Genomic DNA, 23,467 nt, shown 5'->3' on the forward strand with positions numbered 1-23,467 from the left:
TATGAGTATTTGTGTCTTATCCTTCATGTTCATCTCAGTACCTACCACGTAGTAGTTTATTACATATTTATTAGCAGAATATCTAGGGTTTAAACCAGAATAATTAAAAATCCAAACATTTTATTTTTTTACATTATTATTATTATTAAGGATGTTTTTTGTTTGTTTTGTTTCTTGAGTCTGGGTTTCTCTGTGTAGCTCTGTAGACCAGGCTGGTCTTGATCTCAAAGATTCTCCTGTTTCTGCTTCCCAAGTGCTGGGATCAAAGGTGCTACCACCACCCAGCATCAAACATTTTTTTTTTTTTTTTTGACTGCTGACATGATGCCACTCATGGAAACTCTCAAGACTGATCTTATGTGGCATGTCACAGTCAAAACACAGACACCCTAAGAATGTAGAAAATGACTTTCAGGTGGTTAATAGAAGGTACACATGAAACATAAATGAATTTCAAGACTTGGTTCCAAGATAACTCCTATATATGCAAATACTTCAACATCAAAAGCATTTCCAGTAAAGGTTACTCAAACCATATATAACCTTGACCTTAGCAACTAGAAAACAGGTGGAAAAATCCTTCTGTGTTTTGGGAGGCAAGTATCATGGTACAGGCCATCTGGAGGACAAGGTGTTAGAACTGGCTAAATCAACGCAGTCATCCCTCAGTAGCCACAGGGTACCACCACACACATACCTGCCCCACCACACCCATGTCAAGATTCACAGATGCTCAAGTCCTCATGTAAAATGATTCCTGATCATCCCTGGCATAATGCAGTGCTGTGAAAACATTGTTGTGGTGTTTAGGGGGAAATGCCAAGGAGGAACAGTTGCACAGGTAGGATGTCTTAAGGGTTTGTTGTTGTTGGGGGAGGGAGGTGTTTGCTTCTGTTTGCTTGTTTGTTTGTTTGAGTTTTGCTTTTTGTTTTTCATCCATAGTTGGTTGAACTGGTAGCCCTGGTTGAACTGAATACAGAACCTCTATGTTGCCGTGATAAGGCAACACTGCTCTTTCCCAAAGCAATTCCCACACAGATCCTAAGACGACACTGTAAGTTTCACTCAGCATCCTCTGTGGCAGCTAGGAGTAGGAATATCCATCCACAGTGGCGGGTATAGAGAACAGGCAATTCCAAACCCAAAAGGGTGAGTGCGGAATGAAAGCAGACATGGTGGAGGATGCTAAAAGAATTGGGATAAAGTCTTCAATATTGACCCAGACTAGTGAACAATACAGTTGGATGCCTCAAGGTGACCCCAAGAAACCAAAGGGCCAGATGTCTGCTTATGCCTTCTTTGCGCAGACATGCAGGGAAGAACATAAGAAGAAAACCCAGAGGTCCCAGTCAGTTTTGCGGAGATTCCCAAGAAGAGCTCTGAGAGGTGGATGACAATGTCTGGCAAGGAAAAATCGAAGTTTGATGAAATAGCAAAGGCGGATAAATTCTGCTATGATCGGGAAATGAAAGATTATGGACCAGCTAAAGGAGGCAAGAAGACGAAGGACCCCAGTGTCCCCAAAAGACCACCATCTGGATTTACCTTATCCTGCTCTGAATTCTGCCCCAAAATCAAATCTACAGATCCTGGCATCTCCATTGGAGATGTGGCAAAGAAGCTGGGTGAGATGTCCACTAACTTAAGTGACAGTGAACCAGGGCCGCAAAGCTGAAGGAGAAGTATGAGAAGGATGTTTCTAACTATAAGTCTAAAGATCGATGGCACCAAGGGTCCTGCTAAAGCTGCCAGGAAAAGGGTGGAAGAAGAGGAGGAGGAAGAGGAAGATGAATAAAACCTCTGTCTCCTTGTGAATACCTTAGAGTAGGAGAGTGCAGTGATTGGCACATCTCATATTTGATCATGATCACATTGTACTTTCTCAAAGTGTCAGTGGTTTACATGAAGTGGCTGTGGGTATCTGGAGCGCCCTGAAACTGTATCAAATCGTACACAGCTCCAAACATTTTTAAAATGAAAAGGCACTCTCGTGTTCTACTCACTCCCATGCACTTTGTGTGACAAGGCATTTGAAGATGTTTCTGGCATTTTGTTTTCAACTCATAAGGTAGTGTTAACTATATGGTTGGTTATTGGCTAGAAATCCTGAGTTGTCAAATGTACATATCTATAGTTTCTAAAGAGAACAAAACAACCCAGACAGATTCTTGATACTCCTTGTTTGACTTGGAGGCTGTGAGGGGAAGACGCCTTTTGGGGGAGGCTGTAACTCAGGGCGTGCCCTGTGAGGCTGGACCTGTTGATACTGCTGTGGGCATCCACTTAGCTTTAGGTTGTCTTGTTTTTGTATATAGTGGCATATAGCATTCTGCTGACATTCTTAGTTGTGGAAAAGGGAGTAGGGGTCAGCTGGCATGAAGTGTTTGGATTTTTCTTCAGTTAAGTGTTGTAAATTTTAAACTGTTTTTAAACAAACTATAGAACTCATCATAGTCAGCAAAGTAAAGAACTGCTGCCATCAATGAAAAATTCAAGAACCCTCTGTACCTAAACACAATTTGCAACATTATTAATTTTTTGTATGTTTAGAATGATGAAATGTTTTTGAAGTTAAATAAATAGTATTACATTTTTAAAAAGTCTTCAATATCACACCTGCTATGGTTATTGTGTGTGTGTGTGTGTGTGTGCTCACGCACGTGTGAGCATGTTAGTGTGCTCCAAAATAGATAAAAACACATGCTTATAAAATAATACTAATTGTAAGTATATATAAGAAAATGAATACATGAGACACATTAGAATGTTGTCTGGGGTGGGAATAAGATGGGGTAGTTGAATAAAATAAAATGAGTAAGCATATGAATCAGTACACAAAGGAGCTAGGGAAACTACTGAAACCAAGAATATGATTCATTCAGTTTTGCCATAGAGAGTTCATCATTTCTGCAGTCTGAAATCCCGGCAGGACAGTCTACATATAATTAAACACCCAGAGCAGTGAGATAGGAAGTCAAGTTGATATTAATCCCATCAGAGGTCAGATGACGATTCCCTCCTGTTCTGTAGACTGACTCCTCACTCTGTTAATTCTTTTGCTGTGCAGAAACTTTTTTTTTTTTTTTTTTTTTTTTTTTGGTGGTGGTGGCATGTGTGTGTCTGTGTCTGTGTGCATGTGTGTATGTTTGAGACAGGGTACGTGTTATGTAGCCCTGGCAATCCTGGAACTTGCCATGTAGACCAGGCTGGCCTCCCATTAACTGCATTTATTAATTCTTGAACCGTTAGAGTCCTATTTAGAAAGTCTTGAAGGCCTGGATAATGTTGCATGCCTTTAATCCCATCATTTAGGAGGCAAAAGCAAGTGGGTCTCTGTGAGTTCAAGGCCAGCCTGGTCTAAACTGCAAGTTCCAGGCCACCCAGGACTACATAGTGAGACCCAGTCTAAAAAAAAAAAATAGTTTCAGGTCTTACTTTCATAGGGTTTTTGGTCCATTCTGAGTTGACTTCTGTACAGAGTGAAAGTTTTAGACTACTGGATAAGGATGGCCAGTTTCCTAGTACTACTGGTCAAAAGGCTGTCTTTCTTACACTTCCAGAATATATATAATATATATATATCCTACATATTAGGTAGGGAGAACTCAAAAATTAAACCCAGAAGGATGAATAATCCAATCTGTAAGTGAATAAACTAACTAAGCAGACACTTTTGAATTCAAGAGAGTAAGTACACAAAGCCAATAAAAAGCAGAGAAAACATTCATCAATTCATCATCTTCTAAAATGTTTCTTTTATTGTATTCATTATTGTTGTGTGTGTGTGTGTGTGTGTGTGTGTGTGTGTGTGTGTGTGATGTGGAGATACGTGTATACAATGCACACATCAGAGGAAAAAAACATGTGGAGCTGATTTTCTCCTTTTTGTGAGTTCTGGGGAATCAAATTTAGTCACAAGGCTTTTTGTAGCAAGCCTCTTTAGCTGCTGAGTCATCTTGTTTGGCCATGTTTATCAACTTTAGCCCTGAGAAAAATGCAAATAAAAACTATATTGAGATTGCACCTCATCCCAGTCAGAATGGTTATCATCAGATAAACAAAAAGCAACAAATAACAGCAAATATGTGAGAGGAAATGAGCCCATATGCAATGTCATGGGAATGTAAGGTAGAGCACTTTGGAGATTAGCGTGGAGGTTTGGGTACTACAATATGACCCATCCATTCAGCTCCTGAAGGAACCAAAAATCTACATTCAGTATAGACACCTGCATACCCACGAATACAGGGACACTATTCACAACAGCCAAATCATGGAAGCAGCCTAGGGGGCTTCCATCAAATGTGGCACATGCACACAATGGATACTATTCAGTTATTTTTAAAAAGGTGGTGTGGCAGGGAGGGGTAAAATCATGCTGCCTGAAAGAAAATGTATGAAATTAGAGACCATCAGCTAGACAATGGTGGCGGCACCTGTGATTCCAGCACTTGGGAGGCAGAGGCAGGCAGATCTCTGAGTTTGAGGCCAATCTGGTTTACAAAGCAAGTTCCAGGACAGTCAGGGATACACAGAGAAACCCTGTCTCAAAAAAACAAAGAAAAAAACAAACAAACTAGAAGTCATCCTGTTAAGTGAAATAAGTCCAATTGAGGATGGCAAGTGTTGCATGCTTGCTCTCAAATTGGGTTGGTGGGGTGGAGGACACCTAAAGAGAAGGGAGACTGGTGGTGAAGGGGATCAGGGTGAAGCAGGGATAAGAGAGTAATGGGAAAATATGGTCAGAACAAATCATGTAATACACACACACACACACACACACACACACACACACACACACACACACACGAAAATGTCTCAATGAGAGCTATTACTTGGGTCAACAAGATGGCTCAGCAGGTGGAAAAATTTGCCAGCAAGGCCGAAACCTGAGTTCAATCTCTGGAACCCACATGGTCCAATAGAGAACCAACTCCCATAGTTGTCCTCTTATCTCTACATACATGCCGTGACAGATGCACACACACACATACATACACATAAATAAATGTAATTTTAAAATTCTTTTTTAAAAAATTACTTTAAGCCGGGTGTTGGTGGCACATGCCTTTAATGCCAGCACTTGGGAGGCAGAGGCAGGTAGATGATCTCTGTGAGTTCGAGGCCAGCTTGGTCTGCAGAGTGAGTTCCAGGACAATCAGGGCTACACACACACTCACTCACACACACACACACACACACACACACACACACACACACAAAAAACCTCAAAAAACAGAAACTTTAGCCAGTTGTAGTGTTACATAACTACAATCCCAGCACTCAGCAGAGGTAAGAGGATCACTGTAAGTCTGAGGCAGAGGTGGGTGTGGCGGTACACACCTTTAGTACCAGCACTTTAATCCCAAAGGCAGAGGCAAGCTCCATCTCTGTGAGTTCCAAGCCAGCCTGGTCTCTGAAGCAAGTTCCAGGCCAGCTAGGGCTACAAGTCAAGCTCCTGTCTCAAAAAAGAAATGGAAGGAGGAAAGGAGGAAAAAACCATTACTCTGTACAACTCACATACACTGATTTTTAAAAATTATGATTTGGCAATCTAAGCCCGTACTTAAGTTAAATGACCTCAAGAAGCCTTTCCCACTCAAACGTTTAATTATACCATCTACTACAGACAGAACCCAGACAACCATCACAGACAATGTGAGCTTAATGCTTTAAATCCACACCCTCAGCACAAAGTAAAAATCAGGTGTAAACAAGGTTCAGAATGGGGAGGATACTGCTTCCTGCTTCCTTTAGGCGTTCCATCAATTAACATCAATAAGCACCAACTGTAAGCCAAAAGACTGTGTGTAGCTAGGTTGTTCTTCAGTTATAGGGCCCTGAGAGAGAGAACCGGGAATCAGAAGATAAAGAGACAAGTAACTTTGAGATCTGGAGGTCTTGTTCAAGCTATGTCTTATGCAAAGCAAGCTGAAAAAGGTATAACATCTTACATACAATTTCCAGAGGAGAAATGGGACAGATGCAGCAGAGACTATCATATAATGGGACCAAGTCAGTGAAAGCTAAGCAAACAATGTTGCACAAGGGGAACACAAGGTATATCAAGAACATTACAGACTGAGAACAAAGCAGCTTAGGGGCTGATAACCACAGCCCCATATGGTGGGAAGAGTTGAGGACTCGTGGTGTGAAGCCACAGCTTCCACAAGGCCCTTGCCCCATGCCAGCACCAGCTTTGCCAAGCATGTGCCTGGTTTTAGAGAAGGAACAGTGTCTTTCTCTGTATATCAGGGCCTCTGGGGAAAGGTCCCAAGGCCTCAATTTCAGGATATTACTGGCTCTGCCAAGCATGCCCCTCATTTAGAATGTTCCTTCTCCATACATCACAAGGAAAGCCTCAGTGTCAGTCCACCCCTCAACAAGTATGACCAGCTGCTCAGCTCTCAAGGATCCCCAATGTGGAGAGCAATCAAACTCAGATATGATGGATCTGATACAACCAGAAGGAAAGATGGGAGATGTCACATGACCAGAGACAGATACCAAAGTGTGGATGAGTAGAGACCATGATGGGGGTTGGGGGCAATCAAACTTTGGAACAGATATGACCAAAACTGCAGACTGCTGGGCTGGGTAGAGTTCTTCAAGAGACCATAGACAAAAAAGGGAGAGACCATTTTAAATGCTGGCCTCTCTGTGCTCTGCACAACACCTGCCACACTATAGAATTTTTTTCCAAGTCAAGAAGTCATTCTTTAGTCATAGTTTGTGTCTTGTTTTGCTTTTCCTTGGTGCTGGGGATCAAACACAGAACCTCACATATGAGAGGCAAGTGTTCTACTACAGAGTTATACACCCAACACAGGTGCCAATATTCACAAGTATTAATGTTTACACCTAAACAGTTACAAATGTTTTTCTCTGAGAGGATCAAAAACACTTGATCGTCTGCCAGAAGTCATTTCCAAGTGTCTGGGATCCATGTTTCTTAGAAAAAAAATGAAGAAAATAGGAGTGATTTTTTTTTTTACAGAAAAGTTAATGTAGTAGGACCAGAGCCTGTTGTTCTTTAAAGGGTCCTTAAAAGATGAAGTTGATATCAAAGAAAAGAAATGACAACAGATATAGGAAAATTGGAATCCATCTTTCTGCACTGTTAGTAGGAATGCTAGCTGGTGCATCCACTGTGAAAATCTGAGCAGACCCCCACCATAAAAAACAGAGGGTGGAGGAAAGACTCAGCAGTTAAGAACACTGATTGCTTTCCCAAAGGACCAGGATTCAATTCACAACATCTAAATGGCAGCTTACAACCACCTATAATTCTAATTCTAGGGGTTCAGCACTCTCTCTGGCCTCTATGGGTACTAGGCATGCACACAGCACAGGCATACATGCAGGCAGAACATTCATACCATAAAATAAAAACTGTTTTAAAACTAAAAATAGAACCATTTTATAACCCAGCTATACCTCCTGGGCATATACCGTAAGAACTCTATCCTACCACAGAGACTCTTGCATATCCTTGCTATTCTATTCACACCAACTAGAAAGTGAACCCAGCCTAAGTGTCCACCAGCTGATGAATGGATAATGAAAATGAGGTACATATACACAATGCAATTTTACTCTCTGTAAAGGAAAATGAAATTATAAAACATGCAGGTAAATGGGTAGAACAAGAAAATATATTAAGTGAGGTGACTCAGGCAAAGTAAGACAAACAATGTGTGTTCCCCTTCACATCTGGACCCTAGTTTTATATATTTACTTGGAATGAGTGGAGTATGGATGAATGCCAGGAAATTATAAAGGAACCTGTAAGAGGATGGGGATGGGGGTGGGGGAGAAGTGATGGGTAAGAGGACAAATATGGCATGCAAGTTAAAGACAGATAAGGAAACAGGGCTTAAACTAGGATGGGCTGCAGGGTGGGTAGAGGTTTGACCAAAGGTGTAGATAAAATACCACAAAGAAATTAAAAAATAAGAAAGAAAGGCAAAGTTCATACTTAGATGGCATCCGGGAATGCAGCATCTTATCTGGTAAAAGCATAAGACTTTTTGTTTCGGGGACTTTTTTTTTTTTTTTTTTTTTTTTTTTTTTTTTAGGTCAGGTCTTTTTATTTAGCCCAGGCTGGCCTGGAACTCATTATGTAGACCAGGCTGGTCTCAAACTCCCAGAGATCCACCTGTTTCTGCCTCCCAGTGACTAAAGGGGCATTCCACCACATCAATGGCAAGTGTTTGTAACCACTAATTTATGCTGGATATACAGCTTTCTTCTAGGCTGGAACGTGTTGTGTGATGGACAAAAACTTACATGATCAATCCCCAGAAAAACCCTCCCTTAAAACTGAGTGTATAGTGAGCTTCCCTGGTAGACCTCATTCCAAGCTCCCTGCTGGAGAGTTAAGCACATCTTACATGACCAATGGGGAGAAGACTCTTGGAAACTGATCCCTGGTCTCCAGACATAGCTCACCCTTTTAATGTTTCTTTGTGACCTCATACTGAACTAAAGTATGGCCATGCTGAGCCTCATGATCCATGATGAATCACCAAATCTGCAATTGCCCTTGGCTCACAGGAGAAATAAATTCAAGATAAAAGACTGGACCAAGATGGTGAACTAAGCAAACTCTTCTGCCTTTCAAGTGGTTTTGAATTACTTGGAATAACAGAGGTATTATTTTTTAAAAACTCAATCAATAATAAACCTAGAAAACAGGAAACTGTGCCAGTGGCCAACTTAAATGCCTAAGGAATTTTGGCAGTGTCAAGAGTACTCAGAACCAGACCACTGAGGCAAACCACCAAACCACACCATGAGCTTGGGAGGAGGCTCATGCAGTGGAAAACAATAGCACCATCTGGGCTTCAAATAGGTAGAAAAAGAGACAAGGATATACTCCAACCACACAGTCACCAGGGAACGGCAGCTGGAGTGTTAGAACCGCCCCCACAGCTTGAGTCACCCGCAGTTCACCAATCACTCCAAGTGCAATCCCACTCAAGAGCATAGGAAAACTCAGCAATTCTGAGATGAGGCTACAGCAAATGGGAAACAAGAACCGTCAGATTCAAAGACAGGGGCTCTCTCTCGAATTCATCCTCAGACATCTTGGGTCTATGTTCTCCACTCTGGTCTAACACAGAATCTGACAGTGACAATCGGTGCCAAGGAACAAGATTCCACACCAGTCCAGCTGGCAGCAGCCAAGATCCACAGAATAAAACAAAACGGAATCAGTATGAAAGGAAGGCAAGGAGGACAATTGCCCAGACTGCTCAGCTCACAGGGGCCACCAGAGTCACTATCTGGAAATCTAAGAATATTCTCTTTGTCGTCACAAAACCAGATAACCCTAGTTTTAGGGGAAGTCAAGAAAATTTATCTCAGCAAGCAGTTAGCAGCTGCTGAGAAACCCAAAGTTCAAGGAAAAGCTTTTTTTTTTTTTTCTTAAACATACAAGAAAATGAGCAGAAGGAAGATGCTAATGACACTGGGTGGGGTGTGCGTGCATGCATATGTGCATGTGCGTGTGTGTGTGTGTGTGTGTGTGTGTGTGTGTGTGTGTGTGTGTGACAGAACTGGTCAAGTCACAAACAAATGTGTAAAGAGAAAAGAAGCCTTAAGAAGCAAAGCAATGATGTATAAACACTACTGTTAACAATATAACAACCTGAAAGCCAGGACCCCTTCGTAGTATTTCAAAGAGGGTCTCAGCATGGTTTAAAACCTAAATTGCTTCATTAACAAATTTGTAGCTTCTCATCACATGGGGTAAAAAACAATCTCAAAGATGAGACCACAGACACTAAGAATCACCACATTTTGCTTTGGGGGTTGCTTGGGGTTTATTTACTATACCAGGGATGGAACCCAGGATTTCCTACATGCGAGACAGTGCTCTGCCACTGAGCTACATCCCCACACATACTGTTGGGTTTTTTGTTTTGTCTGGTTGTGTATCTGCATGTGTTTTTGGAATTTTGTTGTTTTGGTTTTTTGTTGCTGTTGCTTTGAATTTGGGGGTCAAAAAATCTATGTGGTTCATACTGGCCTTGAATTCCTGGTCTTAAGCAATGCCCCTACCTCAGCCTCACTACCATAGCCAACACTATGAGAGCAATAGATCCCTTCAAACCCATCATCTGACCACTCAGTGAGTGTATCAGGGTCCAACAGACAGAGGACTCCTTACTGTCCCAGGAGAACCAGTTCAGTGCATACTGCTGCCATGATCTACTTCATCTGCCATCTTCTAGCACAGGGACTGGAGAGATAGCTCAGGAGTTAAGAGCACTGGATGCCCTTTCAGGGGACTAAGGTTCGTCCCCAACCCCCATGTGGTGTCTTGCAACCAACCATCTGTAGCTCCAGTTCCAGTGGAGCCAATACCTTTTACTGGCTTCCATGGGCACCACGTATGTACATGGAATACAAACGTATATGCAGGTAAAACATCCATACACATAAAATAAAACAAAAAGTGATTTTTAAAAAAGATAAGGGCTGGCGATAATATGGCTTATTGGGTAAAATCATTTGTCACCAAGCCCGGCCACCTGAGTTCAATACCAAGGTCATAAATGGTAGGAGAGAACTGATCCCACACGTTGTTCTCTGACCTTCACACAAACAGTCACACAAGTAAATAAAGTTTTTTTTTTTTTTTTAATGGAAATAAAGAGCCCGGTTGGCTCAGCCAGGGCTATCAGGGAGTGTGAGAATCTAGCACACTACTGCCAGTGAAAGTACTATGCCATGTAAATGTATTGCTCTTCGGTAAATTCTGACACTCAGAAAGACACAAGCATGTTCACCTGTGTTTCTGAGAGCATGGTTTTTTTGTTTGTTTGTTTGTTTGTTTGCCACAACCACTATTGAATACTGACAGTATTAGGCCAGAAGTACAACTAGTGCTGGAAGGCTCTGTTAATGTAATCAGAGATGAAAACGGGGGGAGTTTCTGGGCCAAGTGGTTCTACTCCTAGATTCATTTGTGCTCAACAGAAATGCATGTGTTCATCCAACAGAAAGCAAGTACTAGAGTGTCCACATCATCACTGTTTGTAACAGTCCAAAACTACAAACAACCCACGTCAATCATGGTAGAATGGCTATTTATTTTATGGATGTAGAACCCATGTGTAGTAAGCCTTTTCCTTCTATGCACAATGTGTTCACCTCCCTGCCATATTGGAACAGAGAATAACGTGGCCTGGTAGCCATGGCAACACCTGAGTAGAACAGTACAGGGATAGATAGCCAAGTCTAAGGTAACACTAATGGAGATCTTGAAATTCTGTTAAGATGGAGGAAGGGAAGGCCATGAATCTTCAATGGGAAGCCCAACTATTACTCCTTCCTGCCCTCCTCCTGCTTTTGATTTTGAAGTGGAAGATACGTTGAAAGCAGGGATCCATTATGCAGCATCCATGAGGCCATCATCCCTAATGGAGAAGCTTAGCATGGTCCAACTGCTTTGGGGTCACCAACACTCCTGTAAGTAACACCCAATAAACTCACTTGTACTTGAAGGAGAAGGAAAACAATCCTAAGAAGATGGTCTGTGACAGGACACAGCACAGAGAATGTGGAGAATGACAGACAGGTAGATAACGTAAGCCTTGGTAAATGCAATGAACACAAACTTACAAGACCAGAGCAGCAGCAACGCCTAACCCAAGGGTTAAGGTGAAAATACAGCTCAGGCTGCAGGTTGAAACCAGACATCTTGGACCTGCTCAGCACAAGAGCCAAATGATTAAATAAAGGAATCATGATTTCAGTCCAAAAGGACCAGAGCTTGAATACAGTAAATTCATAAAGCAGAAAAAAAGCATAAATTTTAACAACAGAAATTACTAACATAGGGAGATAAAAATCAATAGATTAATCAGTAACCCAAAATTCTTTGAAAGGATCAAGAAAAGAGGAAATCATTCGTAAGCCTGACCAATAAAAAGGAGAAAAGGTGGGCTTGACAAAAGTACATGATATACATATGTGGAAATGTCTGCAAGCCATTATTTTATACAATTACTACATGCTAAGTGCATGATATACATGTGTGAAAAAGTATGAAAGCCATTATTTTGTGCAATTACTACATGCTAACAGGAGGAAAAAGAGAGGTCACAAAGCATTGAGATTTACAAGGATAATGACATCATATATTATTACATGAGTTTATCTTGAAAGTGAATAGGTACCAGGTGCTAACATATATTGATTATCAATAATGCTGATGATTTCCCGGGGCAATGAAGAGTATGAAAATGGCTGAAGCCATAGGCCAGCCGAGGACAATCAATGGTTATGGGCACAAGTGGCTGAATGGTGGCATCAGCTTCCTAACGCTCCCAGTGGCAGCCCAGGTGGCATGCAAAGCAATTTCCACCAGACTTCAAGGAACAGATCATTCTTCTGTTCCAAAGCACAGAAAATGACAGGAAGTTTCCAGCTGGACCAGCGTGAACACCACAAGCATAATTACTGGGCAGAAGGAATCATTCATAACAATGGCACTTACCAACCCCTAAGGAAAATGCTAGCTTTTGGATCTATCAAACAAACCAAACATGCATTTGAGGTGGTGTTTGTTGTTGGTGGGGGAGAGGATTCTGCTTATTTTGTCTTCAATTGTTTTGTTTTGCTGTTGTGCTGCTATTATTGGTTTTTGTTTTGTTTGTTTTTTTGCTTTTTTTGTTTTTTGTTTTTTTTTTTTTTTTTTTTTTTTTTTGCTTTACTTTTTGATACAGGGTCTTATCATATAGCACTGGCTAGCCTCAAACTCACCCTGTTGTCTCAGACAGAAGTGCTGGGATTACAGGCATGAGCCACCATACATAGCTCCAAAAAATTCATCCTAAAGTATTACAGGATTCTAATAAGAAGATCAAGCAAAATAATAACGTGTTAGAGATTTTTTTAAAGAGGGAAATTTAGATGGCCATATCAATCCATATTGTATGAAAGCATGGTGGGGGGTAGGAGGAGACTCAATCAGGTATGAATAGAAATAGACTTAACATAATAGAGCTCTCTCACAGAAAAGACAGGAAAAACACTTCCCTGAAACCAAACAAGACAAAAACATCCCATGGCACATCCACAAATTAGCTTAAAAACTAGCACTTAAAAACTAGCAGGCTTGAGAAGGGCTGCCGCGTCGCCCCTAGGAATGCTCCCTTTGGACAAATGTGGTGGCTCACTCCTGGAATCCCAGTGCTCAGGAGGTGGAAGGAGGGGACATGTTCAAGTCCAGTCTGGGCTGCATAACAATTCCAGGCCAACCAGAATGCCTAAGGAGACACTGTCTCGAAGACAAAAACAAAATAACCACTTTATGGTGGCTCTTGTGAGTCCCGGACTAGTCAGAGTTAGCTAGGGAGACCCTGTTTCAAAATAATCAATAAACAAACTTGATGGCTTTGAGTAAGCATGCAAAGCTGTTTTTCTTATACTAGGGAATTAGGATTGACGAACCCCTGCCCCACCCTCCATCTCCGTCTTAACTGTTGAAATAACAGTGTTTGAAACTGGATAACCAAATCTTGTGAAACCAAAAATTGATCAGAAGGGTTCGGTCGTGACTTCACTCAAAAACACTTTATCTCTCGCCTCCAGCCACCGCAGTTACTAATGGATACCCATGTCAACCAGTCCGACATAATTCATCCGATAGAGGGCAAGGAAGAGCACCTTCATGGGATTTTTTTCCCCCCCGAAGCGTATACTGCTTATTATATAAACTTGCGTGCTGGCGTATGGAGCTCCCACAAAAATCAAACTAAGATATTCAGAATCAAACTTGTTAAAAAACAAAAAAATAAGCACATAAAACTAATTTTGTTCCAAGGGCATTAAGGAAAAGAGACCAGCACTGTTGCGCTCACGCCAGGCTGCGCACGGCGGGGACACGCACCAGCATCCACACAGTTCCCCACTCTCCCAGGCGTCCTGGAGCCCCGCAGCCCTAGCCCTAGGCGACCACCTGGGCAGGATCAGGGCTCAAAGGCTCTGTGGAAGCACACTCGTGGTCACCGGAGTCCCACCGGCGCACACGCACCTGTCCCGGGGTCGGGGGGCTTCCCAGGGCCACAGCTGCCTGAGCCACCTGGCCCCCGTGCCAAAATGCTGCGCCAAAACCAAAGGGAGGGCCGGCCACCTGCGGTCCCCACCTGCAGCACGATCCCTATGCTGCCCGCCGCCTGGTACCCAGGACCGCAGCGCGTCTTCCCAGAGGGGCACCCCGCATCTGCGAGCCAGGACTCTCTGCACCCGCGCTTTGCCCGCCAGATTTGAGACAAGGCAGCTCAGGAGTAGAGAAGCCGGGCGGCCCATACCCTGACTCACCCGCTGTGGTTCACTCGCACCGGACTCCAGCGCCGCCTCAGCCCGCAGCTGCCACAGCTTTCAGCGCTCACGGATGCTACCAGGAAGGTCCCAGCGATCCCGCCGGCGCCTTCCTGATGTCCACCTCCAGGGGGCGCCCACGTGTCAGCGCGAGGCTTCCTGGGAGATGTAGTCCAGGAGCCCCGGTCCTCGGTAGAGGTGGTTTCTTTCCTGCTGCATCCCCTGTGTTCTCTCACCTGCTCAACCTCCATCAGGTGGAGCATCTCACTGGGAGAGAGTCCCTCTCCGTGCTTCAGACCATTGTTCTTAAAGGGGAGGGTGGCGGGTGTCTGTACCAACACCATCAGCGTCTTATGGGGGCTTGATTAAAGTGCAAAGTCTTTATCCCACAGACTGTCAGGTTTTGGTTTGGGCCAATTTTTGCGGTGCTGGAGATAGAAACTAAGGCCTCACACATGTGTTCTACCACTGAGCTACACTCACAGCAATCTTTGGTTTTATTTATTTATTGTATTTTTTTTAATCTTTGAAGGTAGGATCCAGTAATTTGCTTTTTTACTTACAAATCCTTGACATAATTTTGAAGTAGACTTAAAGTTGAGAACTTGACTAGGCTTCCCTTTTTCCCTTCAAAGGACTCTATGACTCATTTGGCATCGGTTATTCTCTCTCTCTCTCTCTCTCTCTCTCTCTCTCTCTCTCTCTCTCTCTGCAGATACACTGCAGGGACCATTTATGCCCAGACCTCCCCCTCACTTTAGACCTCCTCCCCCAACATCTCTAGGATATCTGAGACCCCGAACAATGTCAAGATCACATTAGGTATTGCCACTTTTATTAACCTATTTTTCCTGGGGTGGACCTTATGTCCAGGGGCTGAAGGACATCTTCTATAATTATTAACATGAAAGTCATCTAAGACTGTTAAATATGCATGTGCAGATGACAGGCTTATGAGTCATGTTTAAGGTAGTGAGAATAAAGCCCAGCCAATGCTTTTCAGAGAAGGAGGGGATCCTGGTAATAGAGAAGAAACATTGTTGAAGGAGGGTCTTTTTGTGTGTTCTGTTGGCTTTTGCCGGTATTTTGCTTTGTTTTTATGATGGGAACAACTTCAGCTTGTTAAAATATTTATGAAAAGAATCCCAATGAAGAACAGTCAGAAAAATTTAATACTGCATGACTCCTCAGTAGACTGCATGTTTAAGAAGGGAAAGATGAAGCTGGGCGTAGTGGTGCATACCTTTAATCCCAGTACTCAGGAGGCAGAGGCAGGCAGAACTCTGTGATTTCAAGGCCAGCCTGGTCTACAAAGTGAGTTCCAGGGCAGCCAAAGCTATTACACAGAGAATCCTGTTGTAGAATAGAATTTTTGTTTTTGCTTAACTATGTAAAGATGTGTTGTATTTGTGTTGCAGAATAATCATTTAACTATGTAAAGATGGGTTACATTTGTTTAACTATGTAAAGACTTATTACTGTTTTACTTTGCCTACCTAAGACACCTGATTGATCTAATAAAAAGCTGAATGGCTAATAGCTAGGCAGAGGAAGGATAGGCAGGGCTGGCTGGCAGAGAGAAAAGGGGAGCCAATCAGCCAGACACAGACGAAGCAGGAAAGTAGGATGGACAGTATGTAGAGGAGGCAAATGAGGCTCAGGACAGCACATGGATTAATTGAAATGGGTTAATTTAAGTTAAAGGGGAAAAAGCTAGCTATGAACAAGCATTACTGCTCTAGGGGAAAGTTTTCCTCAGTGGAAGTGTTACAGCTCTGTAGGGAAACATATCCTGGCAGTTAGGAGCCAAGGAATACCACATAGTCACACCACACAACAAATCTCATACAAGAGATTTATTGAGAGGGGAAAACCCAGGAGGATGGATGCCTCTGCTTGGGAAAAAAAAAAAAGCAACAGAGAACAGGGCAGAAGATAGGGTTTATATAGGGTTTCTTGGGGCGGGGTTGGCTCTTTCCCCGGTGGGGATTGGTGGATCCTCAAGTCCTGAGCCTGGGCTTTTTACTCTATAGGGCGGAGCTTGGCCGCCTGCCTCTGGATAGGTGGGTCCTGCTGCTACAGCCTTGGAGTGTTCTGTGGGCAGAGCTTGGCAGTTGTAGGCCCTCAAGGAAGAGGCCTGGGTAATCTTGCTCCTTAAGGGACTTACACTTTGCCTCCTGAATGCTCGGGGTTCAGGCATGTGCCACCATACCCAGCCTTAGTCTTCATTTTTGTATTATTGCTGTCAACAGCTGTCCTCCAAAGTATAACAGTGCCAGGGGTCCTGCAAGCCTCATAGCAGACAGGGAAATGATCTTCAGGAGGTTAAGCATGAAACTCAGGTTAGCACCGCCTACGCAGGTGCTAGGTCAAAACTGGCCTCAAGGTTTATTTAACTTACAGATATAAGCACAGTAAAACTTTGGGGGAAATGTCTCCATGTTACAGCTCTCATAACAAAGCTTCAGGCATAGCAATATAGAAATTCCCTAGCAAAGTAGCAAAGCACTTGTGGCCTTTACAATAAGAATGAGTTCCGTTGATTGATAATCAGTGCTCAGGGTAAGGGTGTTGAGAGATACCTGGTTACACCATGTAAAGATATGTCACTGTGAGTGATTTAATGAAAAGCTAAATAGCCAATAGCAAGGCAGGAGGTATAGCAAGGACTTCTGGACAGAGAGACCTCTGGGAAAACAGATTACGAGGAAGCAGGATGGGCAGTACAGAGTAATGGTAACCAAGCCACGTAAAAGAACATAGATTAAAAGATATGGGTTAAATTTAAGTTACAAGAGCCAAGGGGTCAAGCTTAAGCTATAAACCAAACTTTTATAATTAATAATAAGTCTCCATGTTGTTTTTTGTTTGTTTGTGAGTTAGTGGCTCCTAAAAAAACCATCCACACATGGTGTTCAACATCTAGCTATATATATCCACATAAGGCCCAAAAACGCTTTAAAAATTTCAGTACACAGAGCCAAACATGACTTCCTGGGAACCACGGTCTCTCAGGTAGGCTCTGTAGCATACAGAGACTCAGCTGCTGGCTGCTGCCTATGGGTTGGAGCCAACTGCCAGCACCATGCCCTAAACTGAGCCCCACCAGCAGCTGACATAGTAGTTTAAGATTTGTCTCAGGCAGATGCTTAGTAAAGCCAGGTCCAGGCATATAGAACCGCCAAAAAAAGGTACAATATCTTTTAAAATGTGAATAGGATAAAAAAGAAAAGAAAATGGGTATAGACAGTCATACAAATAGTTTATAAATAATAAGAAAGTCTTTAAAGATAAAATAATATTAAAATAATCCACATAAAGATGGAAAACATACAGACTCTGGATCCTATATAGTGTATTGTTGATTTTGAATTTTTTTTTTTTTTGGTGAATGCTAATAAACAGGGAATGTCAGCTGCTGAGAGACTAAATTGTGGAAACCAACCTATTTATTTTTAAAATGTCTTAACTTCAAAGTGAAAGTCAAAAAATACGTTGCATTAGGGAAGAGGTTATGATTTTGAATCCACAGAAAATGAAAGGCTTTGGATTCATTCAGCATTTATAGAGATCCGATTTGATCAGGGACACCCCCTAAAAATCCTGACTACAGACATAAAGAAATAAACCCAGAGAAACTATAGGAGAGGTGACATATATTTTAGCTGTTGAAACATAAAACAAAAAATCATCTTTGGCTGGCTTATGCACAACACACAGTCTATATTTGTGTTAGTGAAGCTATGTATGTTATCTTTGAAAGTTCATGTATTTTCAGAGCATAGTGACCAGAAACCAGGGAAAACAGGTAGTCAGGGTGACCCAGCCTCTCAGAGTGCTTCTATTGCAGTTTCCTCAGAGTTCTGCAACCAGCTCCAAGGCTGCTGAGATATTCCAGCCTCACAAATTATTCTAGCCAGTACTATAGATAAGCCTTGCACTTTCCCATTGCATTAAGACTGGACAACAAATGTTACAGCTAGCTCTACCAGGGCTTGACCATTATCCCAATTTTCCCAGGTCCTCTAATCTGTCAGCACCCTCGGACAGCAGCGAACATACTAGGGAAAATAACACCCACATTCCCATGAGGAGGAGTGGATGGTTTTGGTCTTTCAGTGGGTTATGAATGTTTATCATCACTTGGGGGGGATTGGTTACAAATTGTAGCTGGTAATGGTCAGGGAGAAAGCTAAACAAAGGAGATTAGATTCTGAGTTATCTTTCTGAAGGGAAAAAAAGGGAGTTACAGTATAGAAATGATGGGATAAAAGGGTAGATTTTTTTGAGTCTACTTTTAAACAACCATTAGTCTCAAGTATTTTACATTGGTATTGTAACTTTGTCTATTGATATAAATTTAAGGTTGCCAGGCAGTGGTGGAGCATGCCTTCAATCCCAGCACTTGGGAGGCAGAGGTAGGTAGATCTCCATGAGTTTGAGACCAGTCTGGTCCACAAGAGCTAGTTCCAGGACAGGCTCCAAAGCTACACAGAGAAACTCTGCCTCAAAAAACAAAACAAAACAAAAACAAAAACAAACTTAAGGTTATTTTCATTATATTGTATATATGTTTCTACTCTTGCTTAAGGTATTGTACTTATGCAGCTCATTTAACAATGTAATGTAAATTATATAATCCTTTATTATTAAGTTATTGTTATAAACTATTTAGGATACTTTAAGAAATACAGGTTAGTAGTTAGTCATCTAACAATCAAATTTGTGGCCATGTTAAGTATGTTTTTAAGGACAAACAGAGATATGTTTTAGATAGACAGATGGTCTTAAAACACTTCAGGGACCTACAGAATATGGCATTTAAGATGTTTTAATAACATAAGACTTTTCATGACAGGCATGTCTGCTCCTGGCAACACCAATCTACTTCATAGAAGGATGACGGGCATCAAAGACTCTTCATATGGAATTTGCTTTCTTTGTAGAAAAAGCTAGCCATTTGGGCAAGAAATTGCCCTTTCCTCAACTGCTGACAGTATGCTGTCCAAATTGGACAAGTGGTATACAAAAGAAAGTGACTATCGAACTTGGCCAAGACAAGGTAAGACAGTCCTTCAAAAATGTTGTGCTTCACAGAAAACTCTTGTCAGATGGATGCCCCAACATTACAGAGGAACTCTGGGGTGACTGTTCAGGCAGCCAGATGTCTCTGTCATTTCATACTTCTGGAAGTTGCTTGCCCTTCATTTCCTGTTTACTCAGGTAATAATATATATTCTGGGGTCTTTGATGGAGTTAAAGACAAGTTAGTTATAATTGTCCTTAGTTACAATAGAAGGTAAATTGAGTACAAACTTTTGAGTCACCAAGATAGTATTAATAATGGAATATTTTCTCTGAACTTGCCAAATGCAAATGAACTAGACATTGTAAATGTAATTCTTACCTGGTAATTGTTTTTATTGTATACAGTTTTACTATGTTAGAGTTTAAAACCCTTTCCTTTTTATTTAAACAAAAAGGGGAAAATATTGCTAGATATTTTATTACACTCTATAAAGATATGTCACTGTGACTGGTTTAAGCTAATGGTCAATATCTGGGCAGGAGGTACAGCAAGGACTTCTGGACAGAGAGAGCCCTGGGAAGAAGAAAGGTGGAGTCACCAGCCAGATGGAGAGGAAGCAGGATGGGCCGTCAGAGTAAAAGTAACCAAGCCACGTAAAGTGTGTACATTAAAAGATATGGATTTAAAGGCAAAAACAAACAAACAAACAAAAACAAAAAAACAAAACCAGAAAAGATATGGGTTAATTTAAGTTATAAGAGCTAACAGAATAACCCTAAGCTGTAGGCCAAGCCTTTATAATTAATAATAAGTCTCCATGTCTTTGCGTGTGTGTGTTTCAGAGAGAGAGAGAGAGAGAGAGAGAGAGAGAGAGAGAGAGAGAGAGAGAGAGAGAGAATGAGTGAACTGGTGGCCCAAATGTTGAGTGAGTTTGCAAATACAGGGAAAAAATGTCAGGGTCTCACTATAGATACATGGATGTCCTGGAGCTCACTACATACTACATAGAAGAGGCTGGCCTCAAACTCATGAATTTAAAGGTTTTTACTACCATACCTGGCACCTCAAGAAAAATTCCTAAACCAGACAAGCAATCTGGCTATCATAAATCTTTAAAAATTTTTATTGTTTATTTACTTATGTCTTGTGTGGGTGTGAATGGTACTGGGTTTGGATGTGAAGCTTGGAGGAAAGCCCACAGGAGTCTGTTCTCTCCTTTGCCCATGATGCTCACACCGATGGAAGTCAGATCCTCAACCTTTACAGAAAAACTCTTTCTCTGATAAGCCACCTCACATATCTTTAAAAAGCCAGGCATGGGAGTGAACCCCTATAATTCCAGCACTTAGGATTTAGGGCAAGAGGATCAGAAGTTCAAGTTGTTTTCACCTGCACCAAGTTTGAGGCCAACCTAAGCTTCTCATCCACTAAGCCACATCCCCTCAGCCCTGAGTTCTAGTTGGAAACAGGAAGAGCACCACAAATGCTAAAAATAGCTCTCACAGTCACTGACCAGGTACTTAAAACATTTCCCGACATCTCTTCTGTTGGTGTGTTTCCAGTTGGTTTGTCTCAAGCTTACTCTTCCGTAATGTCAAGATAAGTATTGGAAAGAAAGTTCCTTTTTGTTTTGTTTCTTGGTGTGTAGTACGGTGAGCATCACATTCTTTGGTGAAACATTAGAAATACCCCCATTCAGCTGGAAGTGGTGGTGCATGCCTTTAATTCCAGTGGTTGGGAGGCAGAGGCAGGTGGATCTCTGTGAGTCTGAGGCCAGCCTGGTCTACAAATCGAGTTCCATGACAGACTCCAAAGATACACAGAGAAACCCTGTCTCAAAAAAATATAAATAAATACATTTTTAAAAAGGGAAGAAATATCTCCATTTAAAGTAAAGGGCTCTGTTCAGTCATCTAGCCCCAAAATCAAAAAATGAGCATCAGTCAAAACACTTTCGGAGGCAGCAAGATGGCTCAGCAATGAAAACACACGAGTGCGCGCATGCACGCACGCGCGCGCGCACACGATGGGAGATGTCATTCTGTAAATATGTTTGTCATACTGGTTAATGAATAAAGCACTGTTGGCCAATAGGAAAGCAAGATAGGCGGGACTAGGAGACAAGGAGAAAAAAGGAAGGAGGGAGGAGTCAGCATGGAGAGACCGGGGAGACCAGACACCTGCCCCACTCCCCAGTAAGGTGAAACCATGTGAAAATCCATAGAAATGGGTTAATACTTAAGACAGAGCTAGCCGATAAGAAACAAGTAACTGGCCAACAGCATTATATCAAATACAGAGTCTTGGTGTATTAATTGGGGCTGGCACAGCGGTGGGACAAGACCAGCGGAGGGTGGAAAAACCTTACTCCTTATACACACACACACACACACACACACACACACACACACACACACACACACCAACAACATTTAAAGGCACTCCAGTATTGTGACTGGTGACAAAGACCATGCAGGAGTTGCTGCAAGCATGTGGTAGGTCTCACCTCTTTTGGGGGTTATGCGGGAAAACCATCCCTCTCTTCCTGTGGTGTCTGCTTTGTCAAAGCCTGTGCCACCCAGAAATTGGGAATGTATGATGCATAGCAAACTCTAAATCATGACTCATTTTACTAGATGGGCACCTGGTAGCAGCTGCAAGAACCTCGTCGCTTTGCTTATGCTGGAAGGCCCTATGGGAGGCTCTTTTGTTTTGCCCTATCTGATGAGCCTGCTCATGGGGGTTAGTTTTCTATTACTGTGTCAAGTACCTGACACCTGGCTCACTGCTTTGGGGTTTTCTGTCCATGAACTGTTGGCCTTCCTCCTCAGGTCTGAATGCAAGGGCAAAACCGCTCTCCAGAAAGCAAAAGAAAAGAGGAACAGGCTTGTGTACAATGTCCCCTTCTACAGGCTTTCCCTCAATGACCTGTACTTTCTGTAGGTTCTGCTCCTCGAAGGTTTCATCCCCTTCCAAAGTGCCAAGCTGGGAACCAATGGTGTAACACAGGTATCTGAGGACACTTAAGACTAAACATTGCAGGGCTAGAGAGTTGGCTGAGCTATTAAGAGCATTGGCTGCTCTTCCAGAGGACCCAGGTTCAATTCCCAGCTGCCACATGGAAGCCCACGCATGTCAGTTCCAGTGGATCTGACTGCTCACACATACATGCAGTCAAAATACCAATGCACATAAGATAAAAATAAACAGATCACTAAAAGAAATTTTTAAAAGACTAAATACTGCCTTTGAACCCTCAACAAACGGCTTTCAAGCCATTCAAATAAACTCTTTCTATGCTTAAGGAAACCAGAAATTATACCTGTAGCTACCAACAAAAACATCAGGGCTCTCATGAACAATAGAAATTTAAAACCTTCTCTAACTTGTTGTGGGCATTCTTTCTGCCAATAGCTTTGGGGTACTGGCCTTAGCGCATGGCCTGATGCTACAGGCAAGGACTGTAAAAGCTGGAGGAGAAAGCTCACTCTCTTGCTCTGGCTCATGCTGGCTTGGTGGTTGGAGATCCGGTTGCTGCTTGTATTAACCCCAGGGCAGAGAGGAAAACAGTGGTGTCCCTCTACCCAGATGTTATTCATGAGTGTTTCCTAATAAATCTTTGGTATCCTTTTATTTGGGCTCTCGAGAATTCGCATACTTTTGGCAATGCTAACTGTGGTAAATTGTTTAATGCCTGTATAACACAGCTGCTCTGCTTAGTTTCATGTCAACTTGACATGAGCTACAAGTATTTCAATGGAGATTAGGCAAACCTGTGTAGCATTTCCTTGATTAGTGATTGATATGGGAGTGTATGTATATATGTTTGTATATGTATGTTTATGTGTATGTATGTGTATGTATACACACTAAAGACCACATTAAGATCTCTAGGGAAGAACTGTCCACATGGGAATGAACTAAAACCTTAGAATAGTAATGCTACTAGGATAGTAATGCAATTCAATTGAAAAATAAAATTCAAAACAAATTTATCTATTTCTAAAACATATATATATATAAAACACATACACACATATGTGTATATACACACATATATTTATACACACACACACACTCATATACAAACATAATTACACTCAT

At 42.1% G+C, this 23,467-nt stretch overlaps 1 protein-coding gene and 1 pseudogene across 1 annotated transcript in view; one reads left to right on the forward strand and one right to left on the reverse strand.

The window, feature by feature from the left end:
* Positions 1–14,424, reverse strand: part of Specc1 (sperm antigen with calponin homology and coiled-coil domains 1) — a 258,219-nt gene extending 243,795 nt beyond the window's left edge. Inside the window, exon 1 of the mRNA XM_051180438.1 lies at positions 14,335–14,424. The gene's annotated coding sequence lies outside the window, so the exon portion shown is untranslated. The remainder of the gene's footprint in view (positions 1–14,334) is intronic.
* LOC127219841 (high mobility group protein B3-like) lies at positions 1,245–14,283 on the forward strand (annotated as a pseudogene).
* Positions 14,425–23,467: the final 9,043 nt, after the last annotated feature.

The sequence above is a fragment of the Phodopus roborovskii genome, unplaced genomic scaffold, assembly GCF_943737965.1.
Source record: "Phodopus roborovskii unplaced genomic scaffold, PHOROB, whole genome shotgun sequence".
NCBI classification, from domain to species: domain Eukaryota; kingdom Metazoa; phylum Chordata; class Mammalia; order Rodentia; family Cricetidae; genus Phodopus; species Phodopus roborovskii.